Source organism: Monodelphis domestica, chromosome 1 (assembly GCF_027887165.1).
Source record: "Monodelphis domestica isolate mMonDom1 chromosome 1, mMonDom1.pri, whole genome shotgun sequence".
Classification (NCBI taxonomy): Eukaryota; Metazoa; Chordata; class Mammalia; order Didelphimorphia; family Didelphidae; genus Monodelphis; species Monodelphis domestica.
The window spans coordinates 555,698,765-555,720,480 of NC_077227.1; positions in this window are offsets into that span (position 1 = coordinate 555,698,765).

Below are 21,716 nucleotides of genomic sequence, written 5' to 3' on the forward strand. Positions count from 1 at the left end.
TAAATGTTGGATTGGATTAAATCTCTGGTTGTTTACCAAAAACAATAGAAAAAGCACAGACCTGGAATACAGAAGACCTGAATTCTAATTATATCTGTTGATAAATAGTAATGTGACTTTGGAAACGTTCCTTCATATCTTCTGAGGCTTGTTTTTCCCCTATTTAAAATGAAGAGATTAGATTAAATATTTCTAAATTTCTTTAAGTTCTAATCTTCTGGACCTTTAACCACTGTACACATTACTTCTCACTGTCAGTTATTCTGTTACTAAGAAAAATTACCCTTTTATGCCTTCACATTTATTTAAAGACCACTAAACTCTAAATTCCTATTAGGGTTTTTGTTACTTCCAAAAATCACAAAAGCTACCATGTAAAATTGTGAGTTCCTAAAAATCAAAGGTATAAAATCAAGAATATTATAAAACAGACCCTGCTAGAAGTAGGAAATTAAATTAAATCACCTCCAAGTTCTAGCTCCTTTGAACTCTAGGATTTTTAAAGTCCTCTGTAGTATTCTATTACTTCACTAGGAGATGTGAGTTCTCATCCTAATTCTTCCACTAATTAGATGTGCAACCATAGTCAGGTCCCTTTCTGCCTCTGAAATTCAGTTTTTATATGAGGAGATTGAAATAGATTTTAAGGCCCTAACATTCAATGAACTTCTCTGTTCTGCCATTTCTTACACTATTCCTCCTCTGTCTCATTTCATTTTCTAAAACCAGTGATGTTGTTACTTTATTCTTTCCCTTTTGATCTACTCAGATTCAGAAATACTTTGAATCTTTACTTTTAAATTTTTAGGTGCTTTAGCAAAGGGCCCCACCAACCCCAGAAAAAGAAGAAATTAAGGTTAGAAATTGCCTTCACCTTTCCCCATGTCTATCAGTCAATCACAATCAAATCAAACAACTGGATCCCAAACTTGGACTCCTCAGAAACCAATAGAATGCATCCCCCAAATAATGGCACACATGCACAAAACTCATGGGCAGAATTATCAACAATTTATGCTGGCAAATCATTCAAACTCAGTAAAGTCACATTCCATTAGACTCTACCGTTAGGCAAGAGTATACACTACTATCATATGTCATAGACAAAATTAATCATTCCTATTTCCTAAGCATTGAAAACATACCTTATTCAATGGCTTGAAGAAGCTGGGTCCTCCCTGCACAGGCACACATACATGTACCTATCCCTTTCCTTCACAGCCACAATGCTTTAAGAACTGCAAGGACATCAACTTGGCAGTTCTCACTTTATTTACTCAAACTACAAACTCATAATGTATTTGTATCCTATACCTCACTACAAGCCTGTCAAAACAAGCACACCCTAAGCTCCAAAACAATTATAAAAGCCAAATTCCATAAAACAAAGGATACTGAACAAAGACAAAATGCAAATAAACACATTACCAACACAAAGACATTTCAAAAAATACATCCAAACAAAGCTTACACCAAAATAACACAAACCACTTTTCATTCAAGCAGGTGTACTACCTCTTCTGTTATTGAGAACTCCTTTTATATTAGTAGAGTACTGTAATCGTTGCTTCATACTGCACAGGAAGTCATTTCAGATTAAGCATTAAGTATCAATAATATGGAAAAAATGGATAAAATCATCCTGATAGGGAAAAAGTCATCTAAGAGTATTTTTAAAGTCAGCTTTGTAACTTTCAAGGAAAGACAAAGTTAAAGAGGCCAAGTATCTGTTTTCAATAGTGGGAGTCAGGAGTAAAGCACAGGACTCCATCCAGTTGTTTGAAGGGCATTGCTAGCTAAAAAGCAGGCAACAGGAAAGAAGAGAGAAAAGCTGGTCATTTATAACTGGCAGAAGCTAAGCTTTGATTGTTCTGTATATGGACGCTATTTATGCAACCAACCAGGCTTAATGTGTTCATTCAGAGATTCATCATTCAGTAAATAAGTATTTATTAAGTATCCACAATGGAGGCAGCTAGTGTGGCTCAGTGAATAGAGATCTAGGTGGAAAGTCCTGGGTTTAAATCTGGCTTCAGACATTTCCTTGGGGAGCAAGTCATTTAACTCCAATTGCCTAGCCCTTCACACTCTTGTCTAGGCACTGATATGAAATAACAATTCTAAGACAGAAGGTAAGGATTTTCAAAAGAAGATATACTGCTTATCAGTAACAACTGGAAAAAATGTTCAAAATTACCAAGCATCATAGATCTAGATCTAGAAGAGACATCAAAAGCAATCTAGGCTAATTGCTAATTTTACAGATGAAGAAACTAAGGCCCAGGGCATTACTTATCCAGGGGACACAATGAGTAATTGTCATAGGTGGAATTTAAATCCTAGTCCTAAGCCTTTTGGAACTCCTAAACCAGTGCTTTTTCTATTGTGCTATATTCCCTCTAATAAACAATACCTCATACCCATAAAAATTTAAAGATGGAATTTAAATGGGAAAACTAAATGTTTCAAGGACTATGAATAGGTAGGCTAATTCCCTGCTGGTGGTAGAGCTTTGAATTCAATTGATTCAGTGGATATGGAAAATCATTTTCAATTATGTAAAAAAAGTTCATAAGTCATCCATATACTTTGAATCAATGATCCAACTTATAGACTAACATGCCAAGAAGGTTACTGACAGGAAAGAAAGATCCATATGGACAAATATCTTCATGATATTATTCATGATAGTAAAAAACTAGAAACAAAATATATGTATAGTGATTTTGGAATGGTTGAATGTTTACTGGTATTAGCAACATAGGTGAAGCTACAGGAATTCAGGGCAAAGACTGTCAGCTCCAAATTATAAATAAGTCAATATATGTATAAACATATAAAATAAACCTTGAGGTTTGTTGAAGGCCCAAAATAATTTTAAGGTCCTGACCCTAATTATCTTGGTATTGATGAGAGCTGGAAAAGAATTTAATCAACACCCCTAAACAGCAAGTGACCATAGGGAAATTTCTGCTGAGAAGTGATGAACATTTTGGAAGGGGAAGAACGTGCCTTGAGAGGCTCCTTTCTGTTCCCATTGGCCTAAATAACAAAAGAGCTAAAATATGTTGAACAGCTGAAGTCATGGGCAATGTTACAAATTAGTGATAACAATCCTTTTGAGAAAGAAGAAGCCCCAGCCGCTAACAGTCCAAGCAGATGGCAAGAGTTCAGTAGGAAAGAAGAAACCCAGCATCAAATGGCAAGAACAGCTTTATGATGAAGTAGCAACAAATAACGGTAGAAGCAGAAAAGCACACCAGTGACAGGAGTAGAGTGGAACATCATTAAAACAAGTCTATTGCATGATAGAGTTGTAAATGGCTTTCCAGATGGAACTCAACCTTAGGACTGTGAATTGTCTTGGGAATGTTTTTTCTCCCACCAGGATGTGGGACATTGTACTCCTTCATATGTTTGGGGAAACTTGTCCTATTTGCTTGACAGTTTTGTCTTACAAAAAAAACTTGCTATAGTCTCAAGTATGTTGATAGAGAATTAGCTACATGGGTACTTGGGCTACATTCGCATAATTAGGTTACTCCAAATATTCTATTTGAAATTTAGAGAATAGCGAATTTATGTCACTATAAAGTCAAAAGTGTCCTGTGTTATAGCAAAACATATTAATATTTTAAAAGACAAATCAAGAAATCTAAAATATTGTTCATATTTTAAGACTCCTCTAAGAAGAAATCATCTTTGACCATATCTTATGTCACAATTAAATTCCCTTCTTTCAGTGTTTAGCACAATGCTGAGAATAATAGGGGCCAAATAAATACTCACTGAATGAAAAATCTTTCTCAAACAGTTGATGTACAAGTTAAGAGAGTCATGCTCATTAAAAATTTCTTCCATAACAATCATTATATCTAAGAGTTAGAAAATGACTAGATAAATTATGGTAGAATCTTATGGAGCTATAAAAATATACATATGAATCATATAAGGAAATTTGGAAAGACCCATATGAAGTGATACAAGGTAAGATTAGAACATCAGAACGGAGGAATGAAAATGAATTCATGGGATTTGGATGTTGTCTCCAATGCAACCAATTCATGCCTACTTATCCTGGGCAAATGCCAATGCTCTTTCATAAAATCAACAAAGAACGTCTACCAAACCTACTGGAGTTCTTAATATCTTTTTCCTAATATTAAGAAAATACTAGGGACACACTCAGGTTGTCAATAGTTATTCCTAGCAATGACCACAATTAACCTGAGGAGAGGCACTAGCAACTGATGGAGTAGCTTGATGAGGGAAGGCTTCACAAAGGGACAGGTACTTGAACTAGATTTTGAAGAAGATAAGAATTTTGAGAAGAGTTGAATTCTAGCCCCAGAGGATAGCTTTTCTGAAGGTAAAGAGGTGAGGCCAAGAATGTTAAATTTAGGAAATAGTTCATAATCTAGTTTGTCCAGAACACAGAGGACAGTCTGTGACAGAAAGTAATATGGAACAAAATTGGAAAGGAATGTTGGTGCCACATTAGAGAGGCCCTTGAATGCCATAATGAGAAGTTTGCAAAGTGAATAAATAAAAGAAAAATAAAAAGTACACAATCATAGCATATATTATCTCTTCTTAAATGCTAAGAATATTTTTAATTAAATAAAAATAAGAAAACATAAGATAAAATTGCCTTTAGTAGAAAACCTGTGACCTTGCTTTTTTCTCAGTGACAAATTTCACCTCACAGAATAGAAATGCCAACAGTATTTGCCTGCCTGGACATTTGAGCTATAGCAGGAAGTCAGATGCTTTGGTGACTTCTTCTGAGTCTAACATGGAAAAGCTTTGAGTTAAACAATTTGTGGAAATTTAGGTATTCAATCAACAATGGTACTGGTCATTCATAGTATTTTTTTTTTCATTTTTCCGTTCTCTTTTGAAGGCTGTGGCAGCTTTAATAATGAATTTCCTGCCTTTGGTTGACTTGTCAGAACATTTTTCACTCATGCTGTTAAAGGAATTTTTGTGTAAATTTGCTAAAACTCTTTCACTTAATAAAATAATCAGAGTACCTTCTGTTGATGTGATTCTAAAATAATTCACTTAACTGGCAATCAGGGGAAGTTGGCTTTCTTATACAATGTAACAAATTTCTTGCCTGTATTTCTTTCCTCTCACACAACGACCAGCCTAGTTCAGGCCCTTATCTCCCTTTTCCTAGACCATTATGTTAGCCTCCTACTTGGTTTTCTTGCTCCCATTTTCTCCTCTATCCATCCTCCATATGGCTGCCAAATCAATATTCCTGAAATGTAGATCTAACCATGGTACTCCTGTGCTCAAGGAATTTTCATCACTACTTGTTGCTTCAGTTAAAATACTATCCCCTCTTCCTAATCTACCTGAAACTCATCCTTTCAGATTCAAGTATAAGAGGAATTTAGAATTATAATTCTATTTCCACTCAGGACAGATTTAAGAGCAATATAAGTTTCAAAGACACAAATTTAGCCTTGATGGCAGGAAAAACTTCCTAAAATTAGAGCTATATGTAAATCAATTAGCCTGGCTCTGTGGTTATTGAGATTCCCCTCACTGGAGATAATTAGAAAGAGACTGTATGACAATTTGTTGAGGTTGCTGGAATGGGGCTTCTTTTTCAGATATGTATTGGATTAGTTAATCCCAGGTATTTCTTCTAGCTTTGTTATTCTATGATCTTATATTACACTCCCTTTTATGTTACACTTTACAATTTAGCCAACCTGGCCCACTTGTACCTCTCATATGACATTTTATTTCCCACCTCCTGGCCTTTGCATAGAATGTCTACCATGTTGGTAATACTTTCCCTTTTGGAATCCCTATGGCCATTCAAGGCTCAACTCGAGGCTCATCTCCTCTATGTCTTGTTCTCATTCTCCCAATTGTTAGTTTCCTCCCTCTAAACCCAGAGTTATTATCCATTTATCTTTCTGAAACTTGCATATGTATACACAGTGCTTGTTCAATCTTTTCAGTCAGATCTAACTCTTCATGATGCTATTTGGGATTTCCTTGACAAAGATACTAGAGTAGTTTGCCATTATCTTCTCTGACTCATTTTAGAGATGAGAAAACTGAGGCAAATAGGGTTGTCCAGTAGTAAGTGTTCAAGGACAAATTTGAACTTGGGAAGATGAGTCTTCCTGACTTCAGGCCCAGAATTCTCTCTGCTAAGCTACCTAGGTCTTTCTCTGTCTCTTTCTCTGTCTCTCTCTGTCTCTGTCTCCCTTTCCCTCTCTCTTCCTCCCTCTCCCTCCTTCCTTCTCTCTCTCTCTCTTTCTCTCTCTCTCTCTCACTCCCTCTCTCTCTCTCTCTCTCTCTCTCTCTCTCTCTCTCTCTCTCTCTCTCTCTCTCTCTTTCTCTCTCTCTCTCTCTCTCACTCCCTCTCTCTCTCTCTCTCTCTCTCTCTCTCTCTCTCTCTCTCTCTCTCTCTCTCTCTCTCTCTCATACACATTTGTATATGTATGTGTATGTATGTATATATACATGTGCAATGTTCCTTGATGGTTTCAGTCCAATGTGTAGAATTTTGGGAAGCCATCTTCTAGCCATGAAAGATTGAGGGACTAGTACTGGTGCTACTGAGGAGTTTTCCAAGGAGCTTTAGACCCTGAAAGAATGTTGAGAGAGCCAGAATTTAGTTTGCATCCAAAAAGATTGATAAACCCTTTCACTAATAAAACATTCAGCAGCCCTAAGGAGTGACCTCCTTGACCTAGTACAGCAAGTAGTCCTCCCAATTAGAGAAAGGAGCAACTTTTCCATTGACTTCATAATATCCAGAGAAGGGAGAAAAAAGTCTTCTATGGTCAGACTCTCTCCCCCTTATGTATGTATGTGTGTGTTTGTGTGTGTGTGTGTGTGTGTGTGTGTGTGTGTGTGTGTGTTGTAAAGATGAATTTAGAGTTGTGACTTTAAATCTAGATTTAAATGGTCACCAAATAAAATTCCCAAGTCAGTCTGGAAATTTATGGTAATTTAATTAATATGGAGGGAAGGAATTTAAGGAGAAAAGAGAGGGAGAGGAAAAAGTTAATTTAAACTGCTCCAGCTCAGGCTGAGCTAGGCAACTGTTAAAGGCCTTGGCCAAAGGGGCCTTCCTGAGCCCAAGGGAAAAAGAAGTCAGTCTTATCACTCACCACAAGACTGTCTCAAGGAAAGTGTCTGAGTGAGCTCCTCCAAGAAGTGATCAGCCAGATCTTTCCAGGGAAAGAGGTTTTGAGAGACAAAAATTCCCAAATATATAGACCTTTCACCCTTGTATCAAAGGCTTTCTCCAGGACTGCCCATACTTTTAGTTTTCACCTTCTTTGATTAGTTTATATCTTTTGAGCTACTTCACACTTCTTTGTTAAATTCACCTTTTGTTAGTTACTTGACCTTTTTGTGATTAATTTAACCTTTATAGTTACTTAACACCTTTTTGTATTAAGGTCTAAAAATAGACTTAGCTTAAAGTTCTAGCTTCACTATAAGGTGAGAACTAAGTACCTTCATTGTTCAATTAGGAGACTACAACTTTATCTTCCCCTAAAGTATGTCTAAGTAGAGTGGAGTAATGTAAAGTACTACAAGACATTCCTGATTCTGTTAAAGAGAGTGTCTTCATTGTTACAATCAGGAGATAGCTAAATCAAATCTTCTAAACTACATCTGAGTAGGGTGGAGTAGTTTTAAAATTCACTGTGTGTGTGTACACACACCCAGGTATACTGGGGAAGAATGTTTTATAGAAACCACTTTTAAATCTGAATCCATACTCCTAAGGGTCCAAGTGGGTGTATGGAGGGGAAGAGTTACCTTCTTACTTGGAGAATATTACTGTACTTAGGTAGTTGCTATAACTTCTCAGTAAATATATCCTTATAAAAGGTAATTATGTTATTGGTTCATTGATATCAGGGAGACAGAAATTACTTAAATGCTATTGAGGAGAAAACATTTCAATTAGAAACTACAACCTTAGAGTGTTACCCCTAGAATCTTGAGGATAGCAGGAACCAGCAGCTGTGTGAAGATTTAACCTGCTGGTGGGTACAGAGAATTAGGAAACTGAGCCAATAAATAGCAGCACACATATATTTTGTAGTTAGTAATTCGTGTTCATACTGTTTCCTTACTGAAAAATGTAAATTCACAGGTGTGCACACAGAGAGGTTTCTGTGTACCCTTTTCAGTATGCATGCCATAGGTTGGCCATTACAGGGCTAGGCAATAAGGATTCAGTGACTAACCCAGAGTCACACAACTAGGAGGTGTTTGAGGCCAGATTTAAACACAGCTCCTCCCAACTCCAGGCCTGATACTCTGCCCACTGTGCTACTTAGCTATCCCTCTCAAATTGATTTTTTAAATCCCATATTAGTTGTTTAAAATCTTCTTGTCTTTCCTCAAGCCTACTTGCAGGTGCCCTTTCTCTTTTTCTCTCAACTAAGAATTTTCTCATAATTTACCAAAAAATTGTGATTACCAGAAAGTTCCTCAGCCTTCCTTTTCTTCCTCCTTGTCTTTCACTATTCAGACATTTTCCCCCAATAATCTTCTCCTTCACTCTGATCTCAAATGAAGACAAAGTCTTTCTCTTTATCAAAGCCAACCCTTCTACATGCACCTTTGTTCCCATTCTTTCCCAACTTCTCCAACATGTTCTCTTTTCTATCTTCTCCATTCTCTCATTAATATTCAACCTTTTCCTATCTATTTGCTCTTTCCCCACTATCAATAAACATGCCCAGTTCACCTCATTCTTTAAAAAACTGATCATTCCACTAGCTATATCTCTCCTTCCACTTCATGACTAAACTTGAGAAAATCAACTATAGTATATTTGACTTCCTTGTCTGTCACTCTTATAAATTTTCTACAAATGACTTTTAACTTCATTCTCTTTCTTACCAATAATCTCTTAATTTCCAAATCAAATAGATTTTTTTTTCAATCTTCATCCTCCTTTACCCTCTGTAACATTTGCCACTTTTAATCATCTGTTCTTTCTGGATTATCTACTCTTTGGGTTTTTATAACACTATTTTCTCCTTGTTTTCCCCTACCTGTCTGATAACTCCCTAGTTTCTTTTTCTGGTTCTTCCTCCATGTGATGACCACTAACTTTGGATGTCTCTCAAGGGTCTATCCTGGAGCCCTCTCTCTCTCTCTTTTTTTTTTAATCTAACACCACCATGCCCTATGCTTCTAGCTGTAATCTCAATTCTGAATTATAGAGTTCATATTCATGCATTTCCAACAATTCCTTGAATATCTTGAACTGTATTGTATATAGGTAATTAAATGTCATGTGTCCAAAATAGAACTGTTTGTCAAACTTTCCTCTTTTCTGAACTTTCCTATTACTATCAAGGGCATCATTATTCTTTCAGTCAGCCAGTTGCAACTCATCATTTGTACTTATACAACATATCTAAGAGTTTCTACTTTTATGAAATCTTAGAGAGATTTTCTATCTATCTGTCTGTCTATCTATTCCCTTCTCTACAATCACACAGTCATAATCCTATTCAAGGCCACTTCTTGCTCTGACTTCTACAGTAGGAGTTCCTCTGATCTCCCTGCCTCAAGTCTCTCCTTACTTCAGTTTACTTGGCTGAGAATATGATATGTCTGAACTCCAGTGACTCACACTTACCTTCATTATAAAATGCAAACTTTTCGGTTTAGCATTTAAAGTTCTATATAGCTTGGATCCTTCTTACCTTTATAGCCTTCTTACACCTTTCTACCCTCCACAGACTGTTATTCAGCTACACTAGCCTAATTTGCAGTTCTTCCAACAGGATCTTCCATTTCCTAGATCTTTGACTTTTTCCCTGGCTGTCAAGCATGCCTGGAATGTTCTTCCTCATTCCCTCTGCCCCCTGGCTTATCTGGCTTCCTTAAAAAAATCAGCTCAAATTCTGTCTTTTGCAAAAAACCTTTTCTGCTCCCACAGCTGCTAGTTCCTTCCCATCTCAGATTACCTTCATCTACACTATATATATACTTTAGGAGCCTAGTTATTTACATGTTGTCTCCTCCCTGAAAATGAATACTCCTTGAGAGCAGGGATTATTTTTGTCTTTCTTTGGATTCCCAACATTTAGCATATTGCCTGGCACTCAATAAGTCCTTAATAAAGACTTGTTGACTGACTAACTCACTATTGATCTAGTTTGAAGATAAAATGGAAGAATAAAATGCACAATATAGCATGACTAAGTACATTAGCAAGTTACATAACAAAATATTTTATGAAGTCTGACCAGAAAGGTCATTCCTTGCCCAGGAGGATCATGGAACACTTCATGGAAAAAAGTTTGCATTTGAATGGATGGTTTGGAATTCACCTGGGAAAAAGGGGGAGGGAGTGCATTCTAGGGTTAGAGAATAGGGTAAACAAAGGCACAGAAGTGGGAAATTTCAGGGAATATTGGTGATGAGGTTCAGTAGATAGAGTAGGGTAATTTGACTACAACATAGAAGCTGTGGAGATTAATGATAAAGCTGAAAAGGTAATGTAGTACAAGCTTAAAGAGAATCTGTGAAGGGAAGGTAAGGAATTTTATTCTCTTTTCATGTTCTTTTTAGAATAGGAAGTAGAGGTATCATCAGCCTTCTTGCTAATTTTTTGGTGTGGCCAGGAAGTAAGCTAGTTAATATATTGATGAATTCCAGCTTTCTCTTATGATTCTAATCAAGAATGTGGGCTGAAGCCAGAATAAAATCATAGATAGGTATTCAGGAACAGTGTAACAAGATGGGAGAAGCAGCCTGAGCTCTATGACCTTATCAATTTACCTAGCTTCCCTGAAAAAGGAGGGGTTGGCTAAATGATGGCTAAGGTCACTTCCAACTCTTGATTGGCTAGTCCTTTTCAATTTGCCTCACTTAAGGGAGGAATAGCTCTTCCCTATAGTCTAAGCTGATGGTGGTGAACCTATGGCACACATGTCACAGATGGCATACAGAGCCCTCTCTGTGGGCATATGCCCTGTTGACTACAAGAGTTTGTTCCTAGAAAGTGAAATAGAGAAGGTAAACTGAGGAAATTATTTCTTTGTTGCAATGACTACTCTGACTGGCTGTGACTAGAGAGAGCTGCTTGTTTCTTGAATCTTGGCTTACAAGTCCTCTCTTTCTCCATGCCTCTACCACAAAAGAAAGAGAGGCTTGGGGTGAAGCTGTTCCCCTCCCCTTCTCCACCACACTTAAGGACATTCCTCACTTTACCTACTCCCTTTGCCAGGCAGCCCAATGGGAGCACTTCCTCCCTCCCCTGTCTGGGGTAAGGTAGTGGAGGGTATTTTGTCTTTAGAGGGCACTTGGTCTGGAGTGGGGCATAGCATACAGTCTCTAAAAGGTTCACCATCAGTAGTCTATTAGATCCATTGAGTTTAGCCATAAGGAAGAAAAAAAAACCCAGAATTATTCATTTGTTCTAGATTACACTAGCTCAATGGGAAGGAAGAGGAGGTGATATTGAGTAAGAGCTAGGAGGAACAGTTCAGGCATGGAAGCCAAGGGGCTAGAGTAAAAATTTCTCCCATTTTAGGGGGATAGAAAAAGCAAAAAAAATGGTGGTTGGACATATATTTATCTGCTATTGGAGTGAGGTCACAGATAGCTGACTGAAAGGGACCTGAGAGCTGGGATTTGAATCCAGATATTAACTCCAAATCATCTCTGCCTACTACATAGCACTGATATAAGCTATGAGACTCTTAGTAAATTATTTAATTACTCTCAACCTCAGTCTCCTCATTTGTAAAATGGGGATAATAATAGCACCTACCTCACAAGGTTGTTATGAGGATCAAGTGAAATAGTATCTGTAAATTTTTTCAAATCTAATTGTGCCATATTAATGTTAGCTACATTGGACTGTGGACAGCTTGGCAGCAAAGTAGATAGAGTGCCAAACTTGAGGTCAAGAAGACTCATCTTTCTATGTTCAAATCTGGCCTCAAACACTTAGTGGCTGAACAAGACCCTGAACAAGTCACAACCCTTTTTGCCTTAGTTTCTTCATCTGTAAAATGAACTGGGGAAAGGAAGGGCAAACTATTTCTATTATTTTTGCTAAGAATACCCCAAATGAGGTCATGAAGAGTCAGACACAGCTGGACAACAATAATATATTGAATTATCTTCCACTTTGTCAAGGAAAAATATCTGACTTCCTTCTCTGTAACTGTCAAATTGAGCTTTGTGATTAAAAGACAGCTGTAGCCTTTATGGTTTTCAATAACCTTCTAGACTCCCAGTTTCAAGGAACATTATTTTTCCTGGGGTTGTTTCCCATGTTCTGAATTGTTTGGGGGTTTTTTGTCTTACTTTTAAAGACTGGGTCTCCCAGCCAATTCTCATTACTAATCATGGTAAGAACTTAAACTTGTGACTTGTGGTGTGCCAATTTGCCTTGTCTTACCCAAATTGAAATCCCTTGATTCTGCATAGGGAGAATGACAATGGATAGGTGGAGGTGATGGTGTCACCTTATTGCAGCAAACATAGTGTGGACCTGTGGTAGAGACTTGAAGAGAGATTTTTCAGGACAAGCCAAGATGTAAGAAAACAAGCTGGGGACCTGACCTACCTGTCAATCAAGGAGAAAGTTCCAAAGGGAATGTTCCCAGGAGAGGCAGGTGAGCTGGCCAGGAGAAACTTTACATTTCTATTTCAGACCCCCAATCAGCATATACAGTTGTACTACCAAACTCTCAAGATCAAAAGATCTATTGGCCTCGGTCTTCTTGGTAGATTTATTTACAGGCACAAATCCTATACCTAGCAGGTTCCAAATTTTAGGCAGTTAAGCACAATAAATCAATTCACAAATAGCTATTGCCATTCCCAAACCATCTTGAATAGCTTCCTCTAGATTTGGTAATCCACAAAGCAATAGAATTTTCAGTTACATTTTTAGCAATTCCCAGAGATTTTATCTTCTGGGCTTCAGAAGAGAGACTTCCTGAAATTCTTTCAAGGACATTTGCCCTATTAGAAAAACGAAACCTTTTCAATCAAACTAGGAAATCTGGTAACCTCAGACACATCTAAGCAGTGAGGAACTCTGCCCTAGAAATCAAACAGAAATAGGTTCAAGTCTTGGCTTTAGTTTGTAATCCTGAGCAAATTACTTGGGATGCTCTGAGACCCAGTTTCCTTATCTGTAAAAGGGGAACACAAATTCTTGTATTACTGACCTCATAGAATTAATTTAAGGAAAGCTCTTTATAAACTATAAAGTACTATAGAAAATGAAGTTATATAGGAAAAAGTTGGTCTGCTCAGGTCTCAAGTTCACTTTGTCCTACCCAAAAGATAATGCTGTGCTTTTTTCCTGGCTGTCACTGATGAAAAGATCGCAGCTTTACTAATTCAAGAGTCTAAAGAGGCAACTGGATAGCTCAGTGGAGGTCTGGGGGTTTCCTGGGTCAGGCCTGTAGAGGGGAGAGCCTGGGTTCATATCTGGACTCAGACATTTTCTAGCTATATGACCCTGGGCAAGTCACTTAACCCCCACTGCCTAGCCCTTATTGCTCTTCTGCCTTGGAATCAATACTTAGTATTGATTCTAAGCTAGAAGTAAGGGTTTAAAAAAAAAAAGTCTGCCAAAACTGAGGATGAATCCTGTTTCTCCTCTTAGACTATGGATGCAAAATAAGCCACATGTACAATGTAACTATTGTTTTAAGGGAAAGTTTTGCAAAGTCAGGAATTATGGGAAAGTGAGAGCAATGTTAGAAACAAAGACATTTATTTTTATGAACATTTGCATACAAAGCATATCTTCAAGGAATCAATATATAGAATGGGTACTTAAGGTTATTGTTGTTAGTTGTGTCCAATTTCTCATGACCCCAATTTGAGGTTTTCTTGGCAAAGAGACTGCCATGGCTTGTCATTTCCTTCTCCAGCTCATTTTGCAGATGAGGAAACTGTAGGTCACACAGCTAGTTAAGATCTGAGTCCAGATTTGAACCCAGGAAAATGAGTCTGGCACTTTTTCTGCCTTCTTAGCGAGGGCAGAGGTAGATACTGAAACAGAAAGAAATTCTATCTTAAATCAAAAAGAAACAAAAATTTAAAAAATCAGATAATTAAAATATAAGCCAAACTTCTTCAAAATCATTAATTCCACAGTCCCAAGATGCCTGCCATGTTATTGACATATTTGAAAGTGTGGGACAAGCTTTACCAAATATTTTAAAGTCTATACATAAGGATTTGTATCGGCTGGCTGATTTGGGGAATTTGTCCTCAAAGCAGAACATCCTGTTTAATAAAGTTTTATGGATAACTCTACAATAAGAAGCCCACGTTGAGCTAAAAAATGAAGCTTGTGATGTCATAGAACAACTTCTAAAGCACTTGTCCCATTGGCTTGGGCATTGTACCCCTAGAAACTCAGGCAAACTATTAACAGGGAAATTCCTTTTCTCCCTTATACCCTCTGACTCCCAAACCAAAACATCTGACTCGGAGAGGATCATCCTCCTTTGATTTTCCCATTGTTTTGAGGTGGACAAAGAGACACACCTCATCCATTCCTCCTACAAATGAGGAGACTCACCCCATGCCTTCCAGCAAACCTCCTCTCTCCAACCCCTTGCTTCAGAGTCAGGTCCTCATTGCTTTAGAAGAATTCAAAAACCCCAGAATTGAGGCATTCTGGCACTCATGCTGTCTTGCTGTCCTCTTGAGGAGCAGCCCCTCCATTCATGCTGCTCCATCTAGGAGGAAGGCTTCCACCTAAGCTGCCTCCTGGTCACATTCAACATTACTTTCCAAATTAATACATTTCTCTTTATTTTTAAGCAAAGTTTCAGAGTCTTGAGTTCTTGCAAAGGGTACCCTTCCTGAACCTCAGGGGTTCACTTCTGAACCCCACAACACCATCAGCATGGTGTGGCCTGGGGTCGGATGTAGATGCTGAGATCAGGTATTAGTTAGCAGGAAGATCCCTGGAGCTAGAGTCAGGGGTCCCTGAACACATTTCTTAGTCCCTCGATAACAGGGGTCCCCAAACTTTTTACACAGGGGGCCCGTTCACTGTCCCTCAGACCATTGGAGGGCCAGGCTATAAAAAAACTATGAACCAATCTCTATAGCCCTGTCTGGGATAGCGGAGGCTGCAGTGCTGGCCTGTCACACCTTGCACAGCCCCATCACTGCCACCACTATACCAGTAGCGGAATCCCTTCCCCCAGATGGCTGCTCACCATGCTGACGTCTTCCAGTGTACAGTGCACAGCCACATAATCCTTTGTGTGGCTCCTCATTCTGAACAAGGCGCCTCGCAAAGGATTATATCACCAGAAGTAGTACTGTACGAGTGATACCACACTTTGCAGTGCTGCCACATACAGTGCTCCTTTCACTGACCACCAATGAAAGAGGTGCCCCTTCAGGAAGTGTGGTAGGGGCCGGATAAATGGACTGAGGGGGTCACATCTGGCCTGGAGGCTGTAATTTGGGGACCCCTGCTTTATGACATTGTTTTCTCAGCTGTAAAATGGAGATAATTCTCTTTGAAACTCCACCAGGCCCCTGCCTCCTCTGTGGATGGAGTCCATCCTGATTTTCCAGGTGTTAGTGCTCCCTTCCTTCTTAAATGTGCCTCCATTTCTGATCTTTCCTTTGCCATGCTCAGGCTCTACCTCTGTACATCTAGTTTCTCTCCAGTAAAAGGAAAGCTTCTTGAGCAAAGGGAGAATTTCAGTTTTATCTTTGTTTCCCCTCCTTTAGTCTAATGCCTCACACATAACAGGTGCTTTAATAAATGTCTGTTGAATTTTAATCACTGTACAGGTGGTCCAACTAGGGAGTACAGTGAATAAAAGCTCTAGGCCTGGGGTTAGAAAAATCCAAGTTCAGATGGGACCTCAAAAACTTACTAGTTGTGTGTCCCCGTGCAAGTCACTTAACTCTGACTCAGGTTCCTCTTCTGTAAAATCAGCATGAGAAAAAAATAGCAAACCACTCTAGCATATTTGCCAGAAAAATATGAAATGAGGTAGCAAAGAGTTAGATATGACTGAAAATGACATAATAGCAATTAAAACAACTTCACAGGTTGTAAGAAAAGTACCTTACAAGGGGAAACTGGGGGGTGGGGGGGGTGCTCAGTGGATTGAAAGCCAGGACTAGAGATAGGAGGTGTTAGGTACAAATCTGGCCTCAGATACTTCCTACATGTGTGATCCTAGGCAAGTCACTTCACCCCATTGTCTAGCCCTCACCACTCATCTACCTTAGAACCAATATACAGTATTGATTCTAAAATGGAAATTGTGGGGGGTTTTTGTAAATACTTTATAAACTTTGAAAACACCGAAGATGGGTAAGTTATTATCATTTTGTTAATTTGAAAATAACCCAGAACTACTAAAGTAGTCAGGAAAAACCAAGTCTTCAATCAGGAAAGAGATAGTATTCAGTTTTAGCCACTACACAGAGTCAGGTGCCAAAAAACCACACAAAGTCAAGGGCTCTGAGGCTCTGGGAACCATATCTCTGGGAGAATGCACTGTGCTAGATGATTCTCCAAAGAGTGACGGAACTTGGGGGTGTTTTATACCTTCTGGAGAACTTGGTACAGCTGGCATGCATAGACAGGCTGCAAGGAGGCTGCAGCCAGCAGCTGGGGCATCAGGGAATGGTCAGCTACAATGAATACAAAAGGAAAAGGTCAAACCAAGAGCTGGGTTTCCAGAGAGAGGACTCTAATACCATGGGAGAAGCTACTAAGATAGGTAAGGTCCTCAACCTTTGACTTGGCCTCCCAGGCCCACCCAAACTGGGGTCACCAAACATTTTAAGGTCTATTGTTCAGTCCAAAACAGGTGTGCCTGGAACTGGAGTTCTTCAAGGGCAGGGCAAACTTAAAACTTGCAGAAAACCCAGTTGACACATTAAACCAAAAGTGTTTATTAATGTCCATTGAATTCCTAAAGATACTGCAGGGAACCATTTAATCAATAGCATTCTATTAAGCACTTACTTTATGCCAGGTATATAAATGGAGATTTTGAACCTTTTACTTCATGCCCCAGAAGTCCTAGTATTTCCTAAAATTCCCTATATTCTCTCCTGTATCTCCATGTTGGCAGGATCCCGTTATTGGTATTTAACTGGCGGTAACTCCTCCCCACGTCCCCTTTCTTTGGGAGTGTAAAAATAGAGATTTTGAACCCTAGACTTCATCCCCCAGATGTAAACCTCAAATTTCCTTAGACTTATAAATGTTGGAAATTTCACCATTGGGATATTTCATACTTGGAAAATTTCTTACTGATAGTCTATTGGAATGGGAACCCCATTGGCATGGGAGGTTCTTTCTCTTCCCTTCTTAAGATTACTTTAGGACAGAGACCCTTTGCTGAACAATGGAAAGGACTTTGACCTATGCTTAAGCATAGAACAGGAATTTCTTTGAGTCTTGATTGATTTTAGAATTGATACAATGGAGATACTCCACCCTATTCAGTCCTAATAGGATTGAGTAAGGGCTGCAGCCTAGATCAAAATTTAATTATTCCAATCTCTACCATACTCAAGTTAACAGGATTTAGAAAGGGCTGGAACAAAGGAGTAAAGATTTAATCATTTGAAAAATATGACCTTCAACAGACATGTGCAAAAGCCAGAAACCTCTGGGCGGTCCTGGGTTAAGCGAGAGCCTCCATTGACAGGGAAATTGATGAAGAGTGATTGGTAGATGTGAGGACTGAGGGGAGGTAACTTGAATGGTGTCCTTAAAGATAGGAGGGTCTGGAGACTCGGGGGAGAGGATTGAGTTTGGGTCGGTGTGGTTCCTGGGCTCTGAGGAAGCTTGCTCTGAAGGAAGCTGAAGGTGGGGGCCTCTGAGACTGTTTCTCCATTTTGGACACGTGAGTGAAAGGGACTGATCTCTTTTCTTTGCCCCAGCTATCTAAGGGCTTGGGCCTTTTGGCCCAGCCTAAACAGAAGGGGTATTTAAGCCCTATTCCCTTCTCTCCCCTTTCTCTCTCTATATATATCTCTAATTCCTTTCTTGCTCCTATTGTAATTAAACTCCAAAAAAGGCTGACGGCTGACTTGAGTTTTTCATTTAGGAATTACATAGCTGATTCCTTGGCGACCTTAAATTAATATATATCAGTCTTTTAAAGTGATTCCCTTGTAACACAGAAGTCCTTGGTATTTCCCACAATTCCCTATAATCTCTCCTGAGGCTCCATGTTGGCAAGGTCACAATTGGTATTTAACTGGCAGTAATGACTCCCATGCTTCTCTTTTCTTCCTTCCTTTGCAATGATGTAGCAAGTATAGTGGTAAGCTAAGCACGGGGATTTTAAATAGGCTAATAATCAGCCATGGGCACATGGTTTTTATTTTGTATCTTCTTTATTCCTTGATTTCTAATAATCCTTAATAAACCTCATAAATATAATATTTTTATTATTAGAAATATAAATTAATTTTTACAGTTTATGGCAACCATGAAATTATATGAGAACTTCTCATTTTTTTAAGATAGCTTAATTTTTTAAGCCACATTTCTCCTGCCAAAGCTTTTGACCCCACCCATCCAGCCTCACAAGCTTCTCTTGATTCAGCTTGCTCCTGCTGCCCACTTGCCTCCAGCCATCCACTAGACCTTCTTAACCTAGATTGCTCTCCAAGCCTCAGCCCCAACACCAGAAACTCTACTGATCTCTGACCTCCAAGCCAGATCACCTCAGGCCAGCCCCAGGACCCAGGCTGCTGGTAGCTGCCCCTGTGACTTTGGAATCACAAACCAACTGGTAAAAACTGGAGTGTTCTTTCCTTAGGCTACATTTAGCCTCCACATGGCTGGGGACCTCAGGGGGAGGAAAGAGGAGAAGGAACAGACTTTTTCAAATAGGAAGTTGACTACAATTATGGAGTATTCTATGAGAGAGCAGTGCATTGCCTATTTCAAAGGATGTTTTTTTGAGTGCACTGATCCTTTTACTTATCTTACCTGAAATTCAGGGGAGAAATTCATCTCCCTTCAACTCTTTGTCATTTGGGCTTGCCCAATTTGAGATTCCTAAAACCCATGTTCATCCTTTCTATGAGATATTCCACAGTACTGACAAAAGGAATCTCAACAGATGAAAACAAACAAACAAACAACAAAAACAAACTTTAAAGAGAATGGAGGTTATATTTTTAAGACTTTTCAGACTCCAATGTTTTATAAAAATCTCTGTATTTTATTGCATTTTGCTGATTGTTTTGTTTAAGATTTAATTTTGTTGGTTTTAAATTCATATATTAATGCATTCAATACTATTCTGTTACACCAAATCATTTTAATGTACTAGGTTTTAACTACTTTTATATTCTGTTGCTTTCCCCCTATAACTTGATGCATCAAGTATGGTGGTAAGCTAATCACGGGGATTTTAAATGGGCTAATCAGCCATGGGCACATGTTCTTTATTTTGTATCTTCTTTATTCCTTGATTTCTAGTGATCATTAATAAATCTCTTAAAATATTATATTTTTATTATTGAGATTTAATTTTTAACTTTTATATAGGCTCTGTGCAAAAGCAAAAACAGGGTCCCTGCTTCTGAAGAGCTCACATTTTAATTCCAGAGGCAATGTGCAAATCACAATGGACACACCAAATGTGTATCATTTAATGGCAAGCAATCTTAGGGAGAAGAAACTGAGAAGTTGGAAGTAAAGATTGCGGGGACCAATCAGGATGTGAGATGAATCTTGTAGGAAGCCAGGGAAAGTTGAGAGCAGAAGTGAAAAGGGAGAACAGCCTGGGAATTTGGGGCAACCAGTGAAAATGAGGGGCTGAGATGCCCTTTATGTGTAAGGAAAACTAAGTCGTTCAGAGTAGATCCATCAGAGAGTATTTGAAAGGATTAAACATCTAAGACTGGAAAAGTAGGGAAAAGCCAGGTGGTGAGGGGCTCAGAATGCCAAAGAGTGGATTTAACGTTCGGCATTTACTGAGATGGGAGTTAGGAACAGAATGAAGCAGGTAACACGGTCAGGCCCACTTTGGGAAAATCATTTTGGCGGCTGAGAGGAGGAAGTTTGGATTGAACCAGGCAAGGATAAGATAGAAAAGATATTATTAATCTCAAGCAACATGACATTTAGTCACCACCAACCAAGTGTAGTACTATTTAAGGAGAAAGAAAATCTGAAATAGTGACAGAAACACAGGCCTGGGAGACTCTAAACCTGAGTTGGGCAAGTTCCCATTTCCTTTCTGGATCTCCAATTCCTCCTCTATAATGCAGCATTGGACCTTTAAGGTGTCTGTGTACTGTGACAATAGCTGCATGGACCACAGGATTGCTTGTCTATTAGGCCCCATGGGAAGACTTGCCAACATAGGACAACAATGCTTTGCAGATGTTTTGTACCAAATCTCCACAATGCAGAAGTGTTTAAAGGATGCTTACAAACACCTTGAAATGAAAGGTTTTTCAGGGAAATGCTGCTATAACCCTAATTATAATGGTGTGAATTTGCCAATGTGAGGGAGCTGCAGCTGGCCTGGTGGTGGGAAGGATGAGCTGTGAATCAGGCTCCCAGAGAGAGAGAGACCCTTCCTTTGCTCTCTTTGATGTGAAATCACAAAAGTGGCTATGTTCTAACATAATTACAGTACTTAAAGAAAAGTGTAAAATCAAGTCTATTTGCAGTTTACAGCCATTACTCTAAATATTCCTTTGTTGAATATAAAAATCCCTGTGAATATTTATTAAAAAATACTAACTGGAATACAGCTGCAGATCAAATACTTTGCCCTCTTCTTCCTGTTGTATCTTGTTTTGGGTTTTTTTTTGGGGGGGGGTTGACTCAAGTTATTCCACCCTGAGGAACTTTGAGTCACATATTATTTTAAATTTTCTGAATTTGTGTTTTTGCTTTATGGCCTCACTGGTTTTTAAAAAAATATAGTTAAAAGGATGGGTTTTTGCAATAGTGAGTTCAGTTCAGGGTCTTTTTGGAAAGAAAGCATAGCTCAGTTGCCCAAATATTGATCTTTTCCTCCTATTCAATTCTGGGCCTGGTTTATTGTCCAGAGCAGAATAGTGACTATTCCAGTTCTATGTCTTAATGGACTTAATGGACTGCCCATCAAACTGGATGTCACAATATGGGCATGTTGCCCAGATTTCAGAACTATAAATTTTATGAAATCAACTATTTTGTGATTTTATTATTTTGTATTTTTATTAAATATTGTGGGTTGGCCTTTTTATTAAATGCCATTAATTACTGGATTCCATCTGCTAATTTAGTTTTATACTTAGTAAATTGTTATTTTAATATTTTATATTGGTTTACCTACTTCAAGATCAATGAGTTTCTATACCAAATGAATATCAAGGCCAACTATGTTCTATTCTTATGTAAAATGAATCCATTCTCATCTATATCCAGATAGAATTATTTATATGAGAGAAAAATAGGTATTTAATTCATACACATACATATTTATGAAGTGCCTTCAATGTATACAGGAATGTGTTAGGAGTCAGCAATAAAAAGACAAACCAGTCTCTGTCCTCAGGGAACTTACATTTTATTGGGACACATAGATAAGCAGACAAATGGACAAGTAAATAGCTTCAACATATATATGTACACACACATATATAGTAAATACAAATATACAAATATAATTCTCAAAGAAAGAAAACCTTCTTAACTAATAAAGGTAAGT